This window comes from Lissotriton helveticus, chromosome 4_1, assembly GCF_964261635.1.
Source record: "Lissotriton helveticus chromosome 4_1, aLisHel1.1, whole genome shotgun sequence".
Taxonomy (NCBI): Eukaryota; Metazoa; Chordata; class Amphibia; order Caudata; family Salamandridae; genus Lissotriton; species Lissotriton helveticus.
The window spans coordinates 453,524,779-453,542,891 of NC_136063.1; positions in this window are offsets into that span (position 1 = coordinate 453,524,779).

Consider the following 18,113-nt stretch of genomic DNA (forward strand, 5'->3'; position numbering starts at 1 on the left):
ATATGGATAGTGGGAGCGCTACACCCGTTCTGTCTTCACTAACTAGCCTGTCTTTTTATTGACCCTCTGGTACTCTGTTGTGAGAACTTGCAGGCCTTGCAGGTGAAGGGTCCGTGGATGCGTCTCGTGGTGGCTCGGCAGCAGGCGGGGTTCCGGCCGGCATTGAGTGCGTTGAGGGCGGCGGTGTCGTAGGTCTGTCGGGTCGTCTTGCATCGGCGGGGGCCAGGGGTCCTGGCGCTGGGCGCGGTCCAGGAGCCGACGGGCGTAGATGGGCTTGCCTTTGGTGCGCCTTCGGCGCACAATCGGCGCACCCGCTGCGCGTCAACGCTGCGCGTGCGTGAGGGCAGCTTAAGTAAGGAGCCGGGATGGAGGAGCAGCTGGGTGGCGGGAGCGGGGTGGCGAATAGGCAGGAGGGGGGCGTGTCCGCCGGGAGTCAGCGGCGGGAAAGTGGCAGTCCTGCGGCGGCTGGGGCGTCCAAGGCAGGCAGCGAGGCAAGCGGCAAAAGAGCGAGGCAGGAGGCGGCGGGAGCAGCGGTGAGTGGGGGCGACCTCGCCTGGAAGTAGGCTCAGCGGTCGCTCCCTTCACCTCGTGCGTGGTCCCCTTAAGTAAGGAGCCGGGAGGGAGGAGCAGCTGGGGAGCTGGGCGGCGAATGGGCAGGAGGGGGGCGTGTCCGCCGGGAGTCAGCGGCGGGAAAGTGGCAGTCCTGCGGCGGCTGGGGCGTCCAAGGCAGGCAGCGAGGCAAGCGGAAAAAGAGCGAGGCAGGAGGCGGCGGGAGCAGCGGTGTGTGGGGGCGACCTCGCCTGGAAGTAGGCTCAGTGGTCGCGCCCTGCTTCCTCCGACCCGATTCTGCACGATTCTTCTCTCTCCTTTGCGAGGGGGGTGGTTGTGATTCCTTGCGGCCCGCTGGCCCTCTTTATCTCCCCTCCCCCTAGCTTGCTCGCCCCCTGCTTGGGGGGGCCTGCTCTCTCCCTTGGGGGACCAATCCTGATCGCCCCTTCCCTAGCTGTGATGCATATGGGGGCGGGAGAGGGCTTCCCGCCTTCGGACGACGTTTGACCCAGGCCCCCATCGGGTCCAGCTTTTCCTTCCCGGCTCGGGTTACATCTAACAAGCGGTTGAGAAGGCCCTTATTACAATGTAATAGGTCTTGCATTTGTGAAAGATTAAGCCATTAGTATTGTAAATGACAATGCCTTTTATTTATGTTTTATAACCCCCAAAATAAACAAAAGGCATTGTCGTTTACAATGCCAATAGCTCAAACTCGTGGTTAATGCGAGATCTATCGCATTGCAAATGCTTGTTTTTCAATGTGAACAAGACCTCAGCTAAAATATTGCTGGGGCTCAAGCCTCGCTGCCGCTCATGTTTTTGGGCGCCGTAACTGAGGGTGCTTGGGTGTTTGTCCACTTACAGACGCCTCCTGAACAGCGCCTGCACGCACACTGCAACCAGCCTTAGGAAGGGCTAAGTAGGTTGCGCTCCAGCGACGTAAATAGGATGCTCTCGCAGGCACATCCCCTGGCAGATGAAGAAATGCAAACGATTGATCACAGTGCGAAATGCTGAAACCTCAAAAGGAATACAATTTATTTTAAATAAAAGCCCTCTGTTGTTCAGTGACAGATTCCAGAGTCAGGCGGCAGAGAGGAACTGACAGCAGATGGTTTAAAGCCAAGACACGGTGGGGGCTGAGTAACATTATAGAAAAGGAATTGCTTTGAACTTCACCCTAGCTTTAAATACTTGGAACGAAGAGGGTCAGGGAGCGCTTTAATAGAGTGGCGAGGTCCTGCCCTGGCAGGCCTTCACAGTCACACGTTGGTGTACTCGCGAGAAGTGGGGCTATAAAAGTTCTGGCGGCCTCGTGAAAGAGGGCTTTGTGCGTGAGGGGTCTGCTTGGGGCAACCCTCCTGTATGGAGCACTGAAAAAGCTCAACCCTAATAGTCTTCCTCTAAATGGCACTGACCTCATGAATTACGTCAAAAACGTAATCTATAAACTGGCCTCTTCTTGCGCCGGGCTGGGGGGATTCGTGTTTATTTCTAAATGGCTGTCACAAGACCTATTCATCAAACGCTTTATGGGGGAGGGGGAAAAGACCCATAATCCGCCTTCAAATGCGGCACCATTAAATAATCATTAGACCCCATTGCTGGGCCCGAGCACCCCTGCAAACCCACAAAGCAATCTTTTTATCATTCATTCGACCTTCTGCACTTAGATGAAACTGGTCTAATAAAATGCCCTCTGTCACTATTGGTTTCATGGCGCTAGTCTCCCCTTACTCTTTGCAGTCGGGTGCGTTTTTTTCAGCCAAGTAAAAGAAAATAAAGACAGATGGCCATCTCTTTTCAATATCCGTTTGCTTTGTTTGAGCAGTTTAATGTAGTGAAACAGAGTGAAATTTTGCCGCTTGCTAAATGGTAAACAACGACATTACCCAGAATCCATCAGCAGGCTGGTGCACCACCGGGAGCTAGTGATTAATTAAACCGATGTAATTGTAATGCAGAAAACATTAGTCTTAATAGATGACGTGGTGCATGCCGTCGAGGCTGCGAAGGAAAAACTGATACAGCTCCCAGGATGTGGCACCATGAGGGATCTAAACACAAATACACCCTAGAGCAAAGGGTACCAGAGCTAACAGGTGGAGAGGAAAACCTACGTGACTTTTCTGTTCCTCAGTTAAATCTGCCCTGAATTTGTCTCTCCTGTTTTAAGTGTATGATTTTAAGCATTGCTGAAAAGTTCACAATCTAAAAAACAAATGAAAAAAACAAAATTCCCCCACAGTTCCATCAGGGCAGCTTGAGTGAGGAAAGGACGAACACTTGCAAGCTACAAAAGAGGGTACAAACGAATATTGTGTGCAGTGTTCTGGAACAAGAGTCAAGTCTAGCAGAAGATTAATAAATCCGGTGAGAAATCCGGTGGGCAAATGACATCCATCTGACACCGCATATGCCAATTAATGGTAAATATATCTCAGTGCCACTGGCACTCACACTGAAATCAGAGTATGTGAAAAGATATGGTAACCAGGTATAAAGCAAAAATGGACGCACTGTACTCTTATTTAAGGGGGAGTATATAGCAAATACAAAACATAAGTGGTGCTCCTAGGAAAGGATTGGTTACCATCCACAATACTACAATGCCCTCCCAAGGAAGAGCAAAAATAATCAATACACAAATCCGAGCACTCGAATAATCATATGTCCAATAACATTTTATTATTCGTCCACTTTAATCCACGTTCAGTGCCAAATAGTATAGCCCAGGTCTTCGCATTGAGTTTGTGGTTGATATAATTTACAGTTGTATCCAAAAGGAAGACAATCCAAAACAATTGTTCAAAGCGACGAGCAGTTGAATGAGCAGCTTAGCGACAACAAGCCAACACGTGTTTCGTCGATAGGTCATTAACACCACATCTTCTTCAGGGCTGGTCAGACGTTGTATGGAGATCCGTCCACACGATTATTGTCAGGTCTGTAGGGCAAAATAATGCCAGAGTCCAGTAGAAACCGAAGACACAAAGTTATATATCCAAAACCATCAGTGCCTCTTAGGAGAGTACGCCTCGTGTCCAAGGACTACTAATAAGATATTATTGTACATATGATTATTTGAGTGCTCGGATTTGTATACTGAAATCTGAGTACAACATTTTCCAACATATTGGTTATTTTTTGTCAGAGTATTTGGTGGAATAGTACAAGAAAACCTCAAAAAATATGTTATTTCTTACCAAACCACGCAGCATTCCATTGCTGTCATTTGAGCACGTTGCAACACATTTGAGCATTGTATCAGGACCAAAACAATATATCATGTAGCAACAATGGCGTGTCTTGGGGGGTGCAGTCCGCCCTGGGCGGCACTGTTTTTTGGTGGCGGCATAGGTGAGCAAGTTGTGTCTGTCGTCTACCACCACCCCCCCCACCCTCTGAGAACAAGTCATCCGATGTCGCCAGACCCTCCCTCCCACCCTCACCGGAACAAGTCGTCTGTCGGCTGCCACCCCCGCTCTTACCTGCACCAGCCGGCAAACTTAGGGTCCGCCAGGTGTGGCAGTATGTCTAGCTATGCCACTGAGTAATAACTATCTATGTGGTAAACATTCAGAATCTCAGCAACAGTGATGTTGATTTCTGCCTGACCCATTGTGAACACAGAACACTGCACAAATCTGGTATGCACGCATCTCTTGTGTTAATCACTTGCAGGCTATGAAGCTATACTGATGGCAGACTACATACAGTATAAATGTAAAAAATATAACATGACATTCCATAACTACATATACAGGTGATTCACTCTTTGGTTTAAGCCAATGGGAAACATAAAGTCACACACTACTAACAGCCCCGCCTTGGTGAGGGTCCAGAATATCGAGTAGGGAATATCTTCATAACTTAAAATCGTAGCCAAAATGTTGCCAGATAATTATGTATATATAGATTTTCTACACCTAACTCTACATATATGTACCTTGATGATATAAATATATCATCAAGGTGTATAGTTGTGGAGTTATCAAAAGTAAATCTCTGCTTCCCTATATGCACATACCTTTCGATATTTTGGTCCTCAATATTTTGGGTATGACATTAAGGTATCAAGATATACCCTACTTGATAATAAAGACTACACTATATCCACCCACTAGGACAACTGGGTCTGATTACACAACTGCATGCATCCATGTACATGACTTGTGTAATACACACTGCCAAGGGCATAAGCCAGTAAGCCTACAGAATCTACACATTGAGATTGCTAAGAGGGATCTTGGGGCATTAGGGAAAGAAATCGCCAGAGACTACGGTATCTGGAGGGGAAAAATCTGTGGGTTTTATGATTACATCCTGCAAAATCATATCCTTATATAGATGTACTGCCCAATCGCTGGTTTAGAAATTAAATATTGAGGCTAAGGATTGGAATCAACCCTTGTTACGCCAACTTTGGGATAAAAGGGGATATGATTGATACGGAAGGGAAGTATACCTGTATCTTAAGCACAAAATGTGATACGTTGCACATATTACTAGATTGTTTTAAGGTCCTCGCTGCACGGAAAATGTATTGATGCCCAATTTTTGAAAAATATAGTATTGAAAATCGTGCACAAGCTGTAGATCTATTAACTGAAATGTGCTCTTTGGATATAGCATGTGACATCAGAAGGTTTATGCTCCAAGTTAAAAAAGTTCTTAAAAATGTATAGAATGTGAGCTTTTAGATATTTTACGATGGAATGCATTCTGCATATAAAGGTGGGGCTATTAATTAACTTTGTATTTTATGGAATTTTATGTAAGATTTTATTCCTTTTATAGAGCTTATTGAAGGGATTGTATTTATGGAAGTTGAGACGTTTTAATGTGTTTAAAGACCAAGGGTCTAAATAAACATACATTTTGTCCAACTGACTGACAGTAAGCCATAATGCTATGGAAGGGACAGCACACTACCTCAGGGTATAAGGTACTGCAATTCTACTACACAGTATCGGAGTAACAAGCTGTCAATAAACACCTCTGTGAAGTTGACACATATGGCTACTTGACTCTCCACGTTCATGGCATCCACCACCTATGGAATGTAGTTCTTTTGTGAATATATTGAGGCATTTGTGCTCACAAAAAATGTGCAGAGCTGTCCGTGAAACAGAGGTTTGCATAACTCACATTCTTTACACTCAGTATATGGCGGTGATTCTGGCTCGGGGGTGGTGGGAAGGGTAAAACCACATGAGTATAGTCAATGGTTCTCACCAACGTAGGAAGTTGAACTATGTGAGCAAACTCAACCTTTATGGTATTGGTGAAGGCTGTATTGTTCTAGAGGTTGCTGCAATTTGTCTGTTAGTGGTTGCTTATCAATGACAAATAATAACCACTGAGGTACGCTAAAAACAGTAATACTAAAGTTGTCCCGCCATGATACCCTCAAGTGATGTGACCTAAGACAGTGCGTAAAGCTGTGGACATAGTGTATATGTGTTCCCATAAATAGAAATGGTGGTATCTCACTCTTTTTCCCACCATTTCCCACCTGACCAACGACCCCGCCGCTGCCAGAACCAACCTGCACGAAGGGATGAGAGATGTAGCCGAGTGGATGACGACCAGCCGCCTGAAACTGAACTCAGACAAGACGGAGGTCCTCATCCTGGGCTCCTCGCCCTCCGCCTGGGACGACTCCTGGTGGCCCCCCGCCCTGGGCACCGCTCCCAAACCAACGGACCACGCACGCAACCTGGGCTTCATCCTGGACTTCTCCCTCTCCATGACCAGACAAGTCAACGCCGTCTCCTCATCATGCTTCAACATCCTACGCATGCTACGGAAGATCTTCTGGTGGATCCCCACCGAGACCAGGAAGACCGTCACCCAGGCCCTCGTCACCAGCCGACTGGACTACGGCAACGCCCTCTATGCCGGAACCACCGCCAAGCTCCAGAAGAGACTCCAGCGGATACAGAACGCCTCAGCCAGACTCATCCTCGACCTCCCACGAAACAGCCACATCTCCGGACACCTGAGAGACCTGCACTGGCTCCCCGTCAGGAAAAGAATCACCTTCCGTCTCCTCACCCACGCACACAAAGCCCTACACGACCAAGGCCCGAGCTACCTCAACAACCGAATCAACTTCTACGCTCCCAAGCGCCACCTCAGATCAACCAGCCACGCCCTCGCCGATGTCCCACGCATCCGAAGAGCGACAACAGGAGGAAGGTCCTTCTCCTACCTGGCCGCCAAGACCTGGAACTCCCTCCCAACCGACCTGCGCCTGACCCAAGACCACCTCGCCTTCAGGAAGAAGCTCAAGACCTGGCTGTTCGAGCAGTAACGGCACCCCCCCTCCTAGCGCCTTGAGACCCTACGGGTGAGTAGTGCGCTATATAAATGTCTTGATTGATTGATTGATACAGTCAAGAGATGCGACCCAAGGCAGGGTAAGACCAGCACTCTGATGACATTCACACAACACCAAAATGCTTCCCACATAGATATAATTGCAAATAAGACACCCTATCAACTAACTAAGAGAGTAGCATGCAGCCAATCTGATAATGCCACTCCAGTCTATCAATACACTGGACCATATTGTTGTAATATCCCTCAGTTATCCACATGAGTTTTGGTATGCCCCAGGCACCTCGTCCCCCTGTGTACTGTTTAACTGGCCCATGGAATGTTGGCGAGGCGTTCGTGGTAGAACGCGGTGTGTGAGGCTGGCAGCCGAGAGACCAAGACGAGAATAAAGTTGCTTCCTTCAATTTCCTGAGGGGCAGTATTTATTCCAACAATTTGGCGACGGGGCTGCGCGGGGGGCAGGTCCCGGTCTGCCCCCGTTTCTACAGAGCTGCAGACAAGCCGAGACATCGTTCATGAAGAATGTCCGTGAGTCATAATGAAATTGACAACGTTGAATTGAACTCGCCAGCGCATGCAGTTAGAGACTAAGCATATGAATGCGGTGCGTATATTTAAACGTGTCCGTTTAGCGCTAATCTTCTCGCTTCGTGAAGTGTCAATCTCTGAGACATATTTAGAAGCGGCTGCGTGGGTGAAATACCAGCTGGAAAGTTGGCAGAACGCGAGTCCGACGTATTTCACGGCTTTTGGTGATGTGAGTGAGGAGCGACATCCAAGCATTGAGGAGGCTGTTCTGTTTTCCTAATGAAGAGAGCCAGTGAGTTGCGGAGAGACTTAATGAAGGGCAACGCTTAACTGAGGACGTGTGTGAAGTCTGTCAGCGGGGGGGCAGCAAGGCGCTCCTCGGCGTTTCGTCAGCTGCGCATTGTCAGGCAAATTAGCGTGTGGGGGTGCATCCCAGTCAGGATAGCACACTGAAAATATCACGGCGCACGGAGTCTGTCAATGTTGACAGCAGGCGTTCTTTGGTGCTTCGTCAGCTGCGCATTGTGAGGCGAAGGAGCGTGTGCGGGTGCATTCTAGCCACGAGAGGGTTCTCTGAAAAACTCTCGGCACACGCATGTTAAGGCACGCATAACCAAGGAACCATCCGATCGTTGAAGAATTTGGGGCACAATCTGAAGTGGACGCCTTGTATATTATACATGCTGGCATCACGCTGACAGGCACAGCTAGACTCAAGGAGCCTGTCAAGGTCACAAACCTGATAGATCACGCTGACAGGCACAGCCTGTTGAGGACTATAGGAGGAGTGTTGGACTTTGATAATTGAAACTGAGGGCGTTGACAAGCTTATTAATCATTTCAAAAGTAAATATTTCAACCGGTGTTCTTGCAATCTTGTGGAGGTGTGGAAATATATAACAGAGTGTAATTTTTCGTGTTCTCTCACAAGTTATGCGAATTATTTAATGGTTACCCTATGCAAGCAATTGAGTCTGTGAAAACTTAGGGAGCTTTACCATCATTGCCGTTTTTCATATACATATTTTCTGCGCCTACTACTAGGTTAACTTATTTAATGGCAACTGCGATGTCAATGTCCAAATCACCACCCTTCCTAAATGAGAATGGGGAACCCCTCACACCCTGGAAGAATTGGGTAAGGATATTTGAGTCCTATTTGATAGCTATTGGTGGTAATAGGTTCTCATCTGTGAGAAAACTACACATATTGCTTCATAATCTTGGGAAACATGCTAGAGAGATATATGACAATTTACCTGACATTGCCAGTGATAGCAGTAGTGGAAGTGTGGATGGTGATGCTCCACCTGATGTATACCAAGTTGCTTTGATGAAACTCGATGCTCAGTTTGGGAAGAAAATTAATGTGGTCTTGGAGAGACACAAATTCTTCTCAAGGTCGCAAGGAAAGTATGAGAGAGTGGTAAATTATATAGCAGTACTTAGAGGCCTATCTTCCACTTGTGATTTTGGAAACCTTATTGATTCTCTGATCAGAGACCAATTAGTTAGATGTACGTCAGACAAAAAGATACAAGAAAAATTGTTAGCAGATGCCCCAGATTTGAAACAGGCTGTGGATATAGCAAAAAGCATAGAGCACACAGCCTTCTGCATGAGTGAGATGAAGGATGCTGTTGAAGTAAAACAAGTGCGTGATGAAGATGCACTGAAGGTATCTACTAAGCATGACAAAAGCAAAAGTGTATCATGGGGGAGTTCTGTTCAGAAGGCTGAAACCCAAAAGTTAAAATGTTTCCGTTGTGGCAATCCTAACCATCTGGCAAATAATGTGAGGTGTCCAGCAAGAAGTGTCATATGTAGAAAGTGTAACAAATTGGGACATTTTACCAAGGTATGTCATGAGATGAAAAAAGATGTGGCCCATGTTATTTTTGATGAGGAGGAACCTAGAGGTGACATTGTATTCCAAGTGAATGAACTACTTGAGAGCGCTGATTGTAATTACCCTGAGTGTTAGATTTGGCTTGACAATGTACCGTATAATGTAAATGCTGATTCTTGTTCACCTTATACACTCATAAGTGAAACCACTTTTAAAGACAAGATCTGTTGACAAAGAATATGAAATATTACCTCCAGACATCAACCCAGGAGGATACAACCATGACACCATACCCTTGGTAGGAATGGTCACTATGCACATCAAATTCAAGGATAGAGTCACAGTGGGCAAAGTATATTTAACAAAAAAGGGATCGTGCCTACTGGGGTGGAAACATCAAAGAGACCTTGGCATCAAGTTAGATCCCAATGCCTCTGAGCCAGTGTATTTGGTGGAGCAACCAAGCATAGGTACAGAAGGGTGTGAGAACTTCCCAGAGGTATTTTCTAATGAGTTAGGCCTGCTGAAGGGTTTCCTCCATAAGATTAAATTGAAGAAACATTGCAAACCCACTGTACATAAGGCAAGATCGGTACCGTTAGTAGTGAGAGATTCTTTGAAATGTGAACTGGAGAAGTTGGAGTCCATTGGGGTGATTGAAAAAATTGAGAGCTCTTAGTGGCTCGCCCCCATTGTGGTAGCTTCAAAAGGAGGGGGCAAAGGGATTCGGTTGTGTGTGGATCTCAGGGACCTCAATGCCAGCATCTGGGTGGAGAGGCATCCTCTCCCTAGAATAAATGAGATGCTTAGCGTGTTACACGGTGCAAAATTCTTCAGTGTTTTAGACCTCTCGGCGGCTTACCACCAGGTCGCCCTTCATCCTGAGTCTAAAAGCCTGACCTCTTTTATTACGCCTTTCGGGGCATACCAGTACAATCGTATGCCATTTGGATTGGCATCTGCGGCTGCCGTATTCCAACGCATTATGCAGCACATCTTAGATGGTCTTGGAAAAGTCTTGTGCTTCCAGGACGATATACTAATTTATGGAGACTCAGAAAGTGAGCATAACATGAACTTGAGAGAAGTGTTGGGCAAGTTGAGTAAAGCAGGTTTAACTACCCAAAAGGACAAGTGCAAGATAGGAGTGAGGTCGGTGACTTACTTAGGGCACACCATTTCAGGTGAGGGAATCAAACCAAGAACTAGCCTGGTGGATGCAGTGATGTTAGCTCCTGCACCCTCTAACAAAGATGAGCTGAGATCCTTCCTGGGTTTGGTGGAGTACATGACCAAATTCATTGAAAACTTTTCTAGTCACACATGCTCAATGAGAGAACTCTTGAAGAAAGGCAGTACCTTTGTATGGAGTTCTGAGTGCCAAGAAGAATTCAAGTATGTAAAGTCAGCCATTTCCAGAGCACCCACCTTAGGGATGTTCGATCCCAATGAAAAAACCACACTTACAACTGACGCCAACAGTAAAGGCCTGGGGGCGTCCCTCACTCAAATGGTTGGTGGATGTGAAAGGATAATTGCTTTTGCTTCCAGGGCGTTGAAGGACCCAGAGTCTAATTACTCAACCATTGAAAGAGAAGCCTTAGCATGCTATTGGGCAATAAATCATTTTAAATTCTTTCTGTGGGGAATCCCCTTTACTCTGAGGACTGACCATAAGCCACTAATTCCATTATTCTCCACAAAGAACCTAAAGAGGGCCACTCCACGCATTTCTAAATGTGTCTTGACATTGCAGGGTTACAATTTCACCATGTGTTATGTGGCCGGTGAGAAGAACACTATAGCAGACTGCATGTCAAGATTGCCAATACAGGGCTAGGAGAACTTGTGCAGCCCACCAGAAGAGGTTATTCTGGCAGTAGAACAACCGGCCATTTGTAAAGAGGAGTGGGAGAAAGAAACTCAAAATGACCAGGTGTTAAGGGAGTTGAAGAGGTTGAATGAGAAAGGGTGGCCTGAGCATAACAGTGAGCTTTCAGAACACCTCAAACCTTATTGGCCAGTGAGAAATGAGCTATCCAACACGAATGGTCAGGTGTGCAGAGGAAACAAAGTCATTCCTCCTGGTAACATGAAAGAGAGGATTATAGCATTAGCACATGAAGGTCATCCAGGGAGAAGCATGACCAAGAGTAAGATCAGACAGCATTATTGGTTCCCTAAGATGGATGGGTTGGTGGAAGTCACTGTAAGGCGTGTGGAAGGAGTGACAAATCCAAAGTAATACACAAAGCACCACTCATTCCGGTAGGGGTACCGACTAAACCATGGGACAAGCTGGGAATTGATATAATAGGCCCCTTGAACCTACTTAACATTAACCAGAGGTTTATGTTCGTAATCATTGATTATCACCCCCATTGGATCAGTACCAAATTTGTACCTTCAATAACTACACAAGATTTAACTGAGTTTTTGCAGGAGGTGTTCGCAACAGAGGGAATACCGAGTACTCTGGTGACAGATAACGGTGTTCAATTTACGTCAGATGTAATGAGAAAATTCTTATCAGAGTTGGCCATCACACATATAAGGACTCCTTTTTACTGTCCAAAAGTTAATGGAATGGTGGAAAGGGCAAATAGAATGTTGAAGAACTCTATTCAGATGGCTGTTACAATGCATGAACCTGTCGAGGAAGCAATAAGAAAAACACTATGGTCTTATCATTCTTCCCCTAATGCTGTGACAGGAGTATCCCCTTTTGTATCCCTTAAAGGGAGGAATCCAGGGTCTAAGCTCAACCCAAACTGGTTAAATGGTGGTGTTCCGGTGTGGGTGGATAGAGATTCTGTGAAAGAAAAGGTGGATCTACATCAAGCTGATTACAAAACCAGGTACGACCAGAAGTGGGGCACCACTAGCAGGAAGTTCCATGCTGGGCAGTGGTTAGTAGTCAAAAGACCTGTTATTGGACGTGCGAAAGTGTCCTCCTTCTCTAAACCAGCGAGAATACAGAGGGTGAACAGTAACTCGGTGGTTCTGGAAGATGGTAGTACATGGAGCATAGACAATGTAAGTGGCAGCCCCGATGTGTGTGTTCCATTGGCTGGTTGTAAGGAAAACCAAGATGAGGTTCTCCCGGAAGTTCAAGCAGCCAGAGAAACCAGGGTGCGTCAGCCACCAGGTTGGCAAAAGGACTATGTAAAATAGAGCTATGTCTGTATACTTTCCCTTTCCTAGAGGACCGTTCTTCAACTGTTGTTATTTTCCTTACAGAGGGAGATGTGTTGTAATATCCCTCAGTTATCCACATGAGTTTTGGTATGCCCCATGCACCCCTTCCCCCTGTGTACTGTTTAACTGGCCCATGGAATGTTGGCGAGGCGTTCATGTTAGAACCCGGTGTGTGAGGCTGAGACCAAGACGAGAATAAAGTTGCTTCCTTCAATTTCCTGAGTGGCAGTATTTATTCCAACACATATACCACTTTACTTAACCATATGCCACTCCACTCTAAGGCACCCCACTCCACTCATCAGCATGACACTCTACTCTACAACACACCACTCCACTTTACAACACTCCACAGCATTCTAATCCACTGTATGACCCTTCACTGTATGTTAAGTTAAAATATTAAAATGTATACATCGCACAAATACCGAACAGTGTCTTGGTGCTAACAGTCCAGAAGCAAGCTAGTGCACTATTCGTTAAATAGACAGGTCTTAAGGGCTTTACGGAAGGATGGTAAGGATGGAAGATTTCTGATGGAGAAAGGGAGATTGTTCCAGAGTTTAGTAGCACCCACAAAGAAGTTTCTGCCACCCGAATTAGCCTTGCAGAATCTCTGAGAGAGCATTAGTTTTGCCACTTCAGACCTAAGACATCTATTTGGGGAGCACCAATTCAATGACCGTCTCAAAAACTGAGGTCCGGTGCTGTGTAATGCCTTATATGTGGCACATAAGGCCTTAAACGCAATGCAACACTTGACTGGAAGCCATTGCAGTCTCCAAAGATGCTTACCCACTGATTGAAACGTGGGGAACCCCAGCAGGAGCCTTGAAGCAGCATTCTGGATCATCTGCAATCTATGTAACTGCTTCTCAGGCATTCCGAAATAAAGCCCATTGCAACAGTCCAGTTCAGCCATGACTAAGGAAGTAACCACTATTTTCCTGCTGTCTACTGGGATCAAAGGTAGAATTTTCTTGATCACCTTGAGTAGAAAAAAAACTAGCTGATGAGACTGCTTTAACTTGAGCTTCAAAGTTTAGTTTCTCATCTATAATCACTACCAGATTTTTTTGCTTTGGTGACCGGAATGGGGACTGCTCCCAATTAGTCTAGCCATCAAATATGTGACCAGCTAGGGAAGTAATTCCCAAACAGAATTACCTCAGTTTTTCCTGAATTAAGCTTGACGCAGTGCGAACTCATCCATGAGTCGACTGCCAGCATGCAATCTCTACATCTTTTTACCAGAGGCATGACATTTTTACAGATAGATAATACAATTTGAGTGTCATCCACGTAAGATGTTATAGCCATCCCGAAGGATCTGATTAATGCAGCCAGCACAGATACATATACATTGAAAAGTGTAGGGATCATTGGAGATCCCTGAGGGACCCCACAAGGGAGAGTGAAAGACGGGGAATCATAATTGCCTAAGGCAACTGATTGTATCCTGTCGGATAGAAAAGAGGAGATCAAAGCTAACATGTTATTCGTAATGCCCATTGAGTTTAGACGGGTAAGTAACAGTTTATGGTTGACCGTGTCAAACGCTGCCGAAAGGTCGAGGAAAATAAGGGCAGCAGCACCACCTGCATCTAAGAGTGCTCTGATTTCATCAGTGGCTTTTATCATTGCAGTCTCAGTGCTGTGCTCTGCCCTAAACCAAATTGGGATTCATCCAAAAAGTTGTATTCATGTAAATATCTTGTGAGTTGATTATTCCACCAGTTTGGCTGGAACTGAGAGACATGAAATGGGCCTATAATTATTAGGATCAGCTTCATCAAGATTAGATTTTTTCAAAAGAGGCAAAATCGATGCCCTCTTCCAGAAGGAAGGAAATACATCCTTCATAGCGGGAAAAGGGTAATGGGGAGAGCCGATTTGTGCCTGTAAAATATGGGTGATTACCTCGTCCACACTTACTGATCTAAATTCATTGAAGATTGGAGCATTAGGGGGTCAAGGAATTACTAAATCACAAATCTCAGACCTCGTCCCATTGTCAAAGGTAACATAGATTCGTTCCACTTTATTTTGAAGATGTTGAGCTAGTGAGTTACAAAAGTCCTGAGAATGACAATTCACTATTTTTCCAGGAAGTGTAGACAGATTGGTTACCACTAGAAACAGCTCTTTAGTGGAATTTTCTGCCTCCTTAATTTGTTTGGAAAAATAGGAGCGTTTTCTGTCAAGATTAGATTTTTATAGTCAGCTAATACAATCTTATACTTGTTGAGCTCATGATCATTATAGTTTAATCTCCAAGATCTCTCTTGTCTTCTACATTCTTGCTTTTTTAATCTCAAGGTTTCTGAAAAACAGGAGGCCAATGGGGTTTTCCTATTGCTTGAGGTTTTTTGAAGGGGAGCTATATTATTAGCTGTCCTTATAAGCAATTGATTAAAATTAGAGGAAGCCTGTCCCGCCTTTTCAGGCCTTTTTGTTTGAAAGCGCGAAAGCTGGAGACTAAGCATGTTGTTATCGACCTGTTTCCAGTTGCCACTCTACTCCACTCTTTACAACTCTGCAACACGCTACTCCACTCTACAACTCCCCACTCCACTATATGACATGTCACTCCACTGTATGACCCGCCATTCCACTCTACGATGTGCCAAATCACTCTGCTACACTTCACTTTATGCTACTATATGACACTCTACTCCACACTATGACACAATGCACTCCTCTACTCTATGACACTCCACTCCACTATATGCCAGTTTGTGACACTTTATTCACAATATGCTACTCAGCGACACTCTACTCCACTCTATAACACTCTATGTAACTCCTTCTAAGCTGATCCATGCCACTTTACTCCACTGTTCTCTCTGAAACACTACTGCACTATACTCCACTGTACTTTGCTACTCCATTCTATGCTACACCATTCTTTGGCAATCCATTCTAACACACTGCACAACACGCCACTCCACTCTACAACCCTCAACTTCACTCTATGGCCCTCCACTGTATGCCACTCTATTCCTCACTATGACACTCTACGACACACCAGTCCAGTATACGACACGCCACTTCACTCTACAACATTCTGCTGCACTTCAATCTATGACACTCCAGACCACTCCACTCTCTGACACACCACTCCTCTCTACAACACGCCACTCAATGGTACACCACTTCACTGCGTGCCACTCCACTCTACCCCACTCCACACTATGACATTCTACACTAAGACACAATGTACCACAAAACTTATGCCACGATACTCTGTGCCACAACACTGTATACCACTGCACTCGACAACACTGTGACACTCCACTCTTCTCCACTACTTAATTGTACTCTATCGAATGACACGCCGCTCCACCCTATCACATGCTACTCTGCTATACCACATTTCACTGCACTGTACGACACTCAACTCCATGGCACTCCATGACACTCCACTTTACAGCCCTCCACTTTATGCACCACCACTCTAAGACACTCAATGGCACGCCACTGCACTCTACTCTATGCCACCCCACTACACTCTACTCCATTCCATTCTATGACACGCCAACCCACTGCATGCCACTCCATTGTATGAAACTCCACTCCACTCTGGGCCACTCCACTCTATGCCTCTCTGCTGTATGCTGTGACACTGTACGCCACAACACTATATGCCACAACACTCTATGACACTGTACTCCACAACACTCTACAATATGACAGTCAACAACACTCCACTCTATCACACTCCACTCTATGCCACTACACTCTACTCCACTCTATGGCACTCTATGACACTGGACTCCACTGTACAACACTCTACACAACTCCCTCTACTACACCCCAAGCAACTCCACTCTATGGTATGATGCACTACTTTATGATTCTGTACAGCAAGCCACTTCACTCTACTCTATAACCACTACAGCCTATGATATGCCACTCCAGTGTACAATACACAACTCCACACCACTCAATGCCACTCCACTCTATGACACACCACTGCACTCTATGACATGGCTCTTCACTGTACGTCACTCCACACCCCTCCACTCTAAGACATTTTACGAGAGGATACTCTATGACATGCAACTCTATTCTACTCTATGACATTCCACTCTATCTCTGTCACTTCATTCTACTCTATGCCACACTACTCTACGCCAGTATACACTCCTCCACTCTAAGACACCCAATGCCCCTCTATGACCTTGTATTCCACTGTAGGACACTCTACACATATCTCTCTATACCACTCCACTCTACTTCACTGTACTCTCTGACACACTACTCAACTCTACTCTACTCCACTCTACTCTTCTCCACTGTAACACACTGTAGAGGATGCCACTCTATGATACGCCACTCCACTGTACTCCATGAGATGCTACTCCACTCTACAACACTCTACTCCAGTCTACTCCACTGTGCAACACTGTATGACATGCCACTCTATGTCACGCCACTCCACTCTACTGCACAAGATACCATTCCACTCTCCTCCACTGCGCTCTACAATACTCTACTCCACTCTATGAGCCAACACTTTTTTCCAATACTCTACTCCACTCTACCACACTATATGACGCACTATTCCACTCCACTCCAATCTAAGATACGGCACTCCCCTCTATGACACAGCACTCCGTTCAATGACACAGCACTCCACTCTATGACAGTCCACTCCACTGTACGACAATCCACGTCACTTCGCTCTAAGGCACTCCACTCCACTGTACAACATGCCACTACACTGTACACCACTACTCTGAACACCCCTCAAATCTAAGACAGTCTATGAAATGTCACTCTATGACACACCATTCCACTGCACTGTAGGACATGCCACTTCACTCTATGCTACTCCACTCAACAGTACGACACATCACATCACTTCACTGTACGACACGCCACTCCGTTCTACTCAACTCCACTCTGACCCTCCACTCTACGAAACTACACTGTATGACACTCTCCCCCACTGTACTCTACAACACTCCACTTGACGATACTCAAGTCTACAATTTGAAAAACATTTTTTGTGCTTTGTTAATCAACTATGCATTTTCAGCCCTTATGTTTGGGAAGAAACAAGACTGATGTTGAGGTATTTATACTTTGTTGGTATTTTCTCTTACATTCCCCACAACACTTTTACAGGTTATATTTTTCAGGTACCCCTGGCATGACGGTGACAGATTGCTTCACTTTACTCAGGGTGCAAATTGAGAGACTTCGGGTATTCACGTCAGGAGTACGTATTTCCTTTTGGATTTCTTGGCTCTACCGGGTGAACAATCACAGCTGGTCAGTACGGGTAGTTCACACTTTCCACTGTGGTAGTGCGATTTTCAATGTATCTATTCTTCTTGTCTTCTGGCTGGACACATGCAGTGCTACTGGTATCAAAAACACAACCGGTTGCACTAAGATATATATGCTGCAGGGGGCATACTGCACTTAGTATTTTGTACTTTTTGTTGCTTCGAGAAAGTCTGTACCAGTCGAAACATGTTGTCTGCCGATATTTATATACCAATTCTCTTCGCTCAAGACTTGTATGGTAACTTGAAGCGCTGACAATAAAACTGGATGAGCATAAAGAACTTTTGTACTATCTTCTTAATGCAATATTCACTAGGTATTGCATCTACTGTCCTAGGGTGCT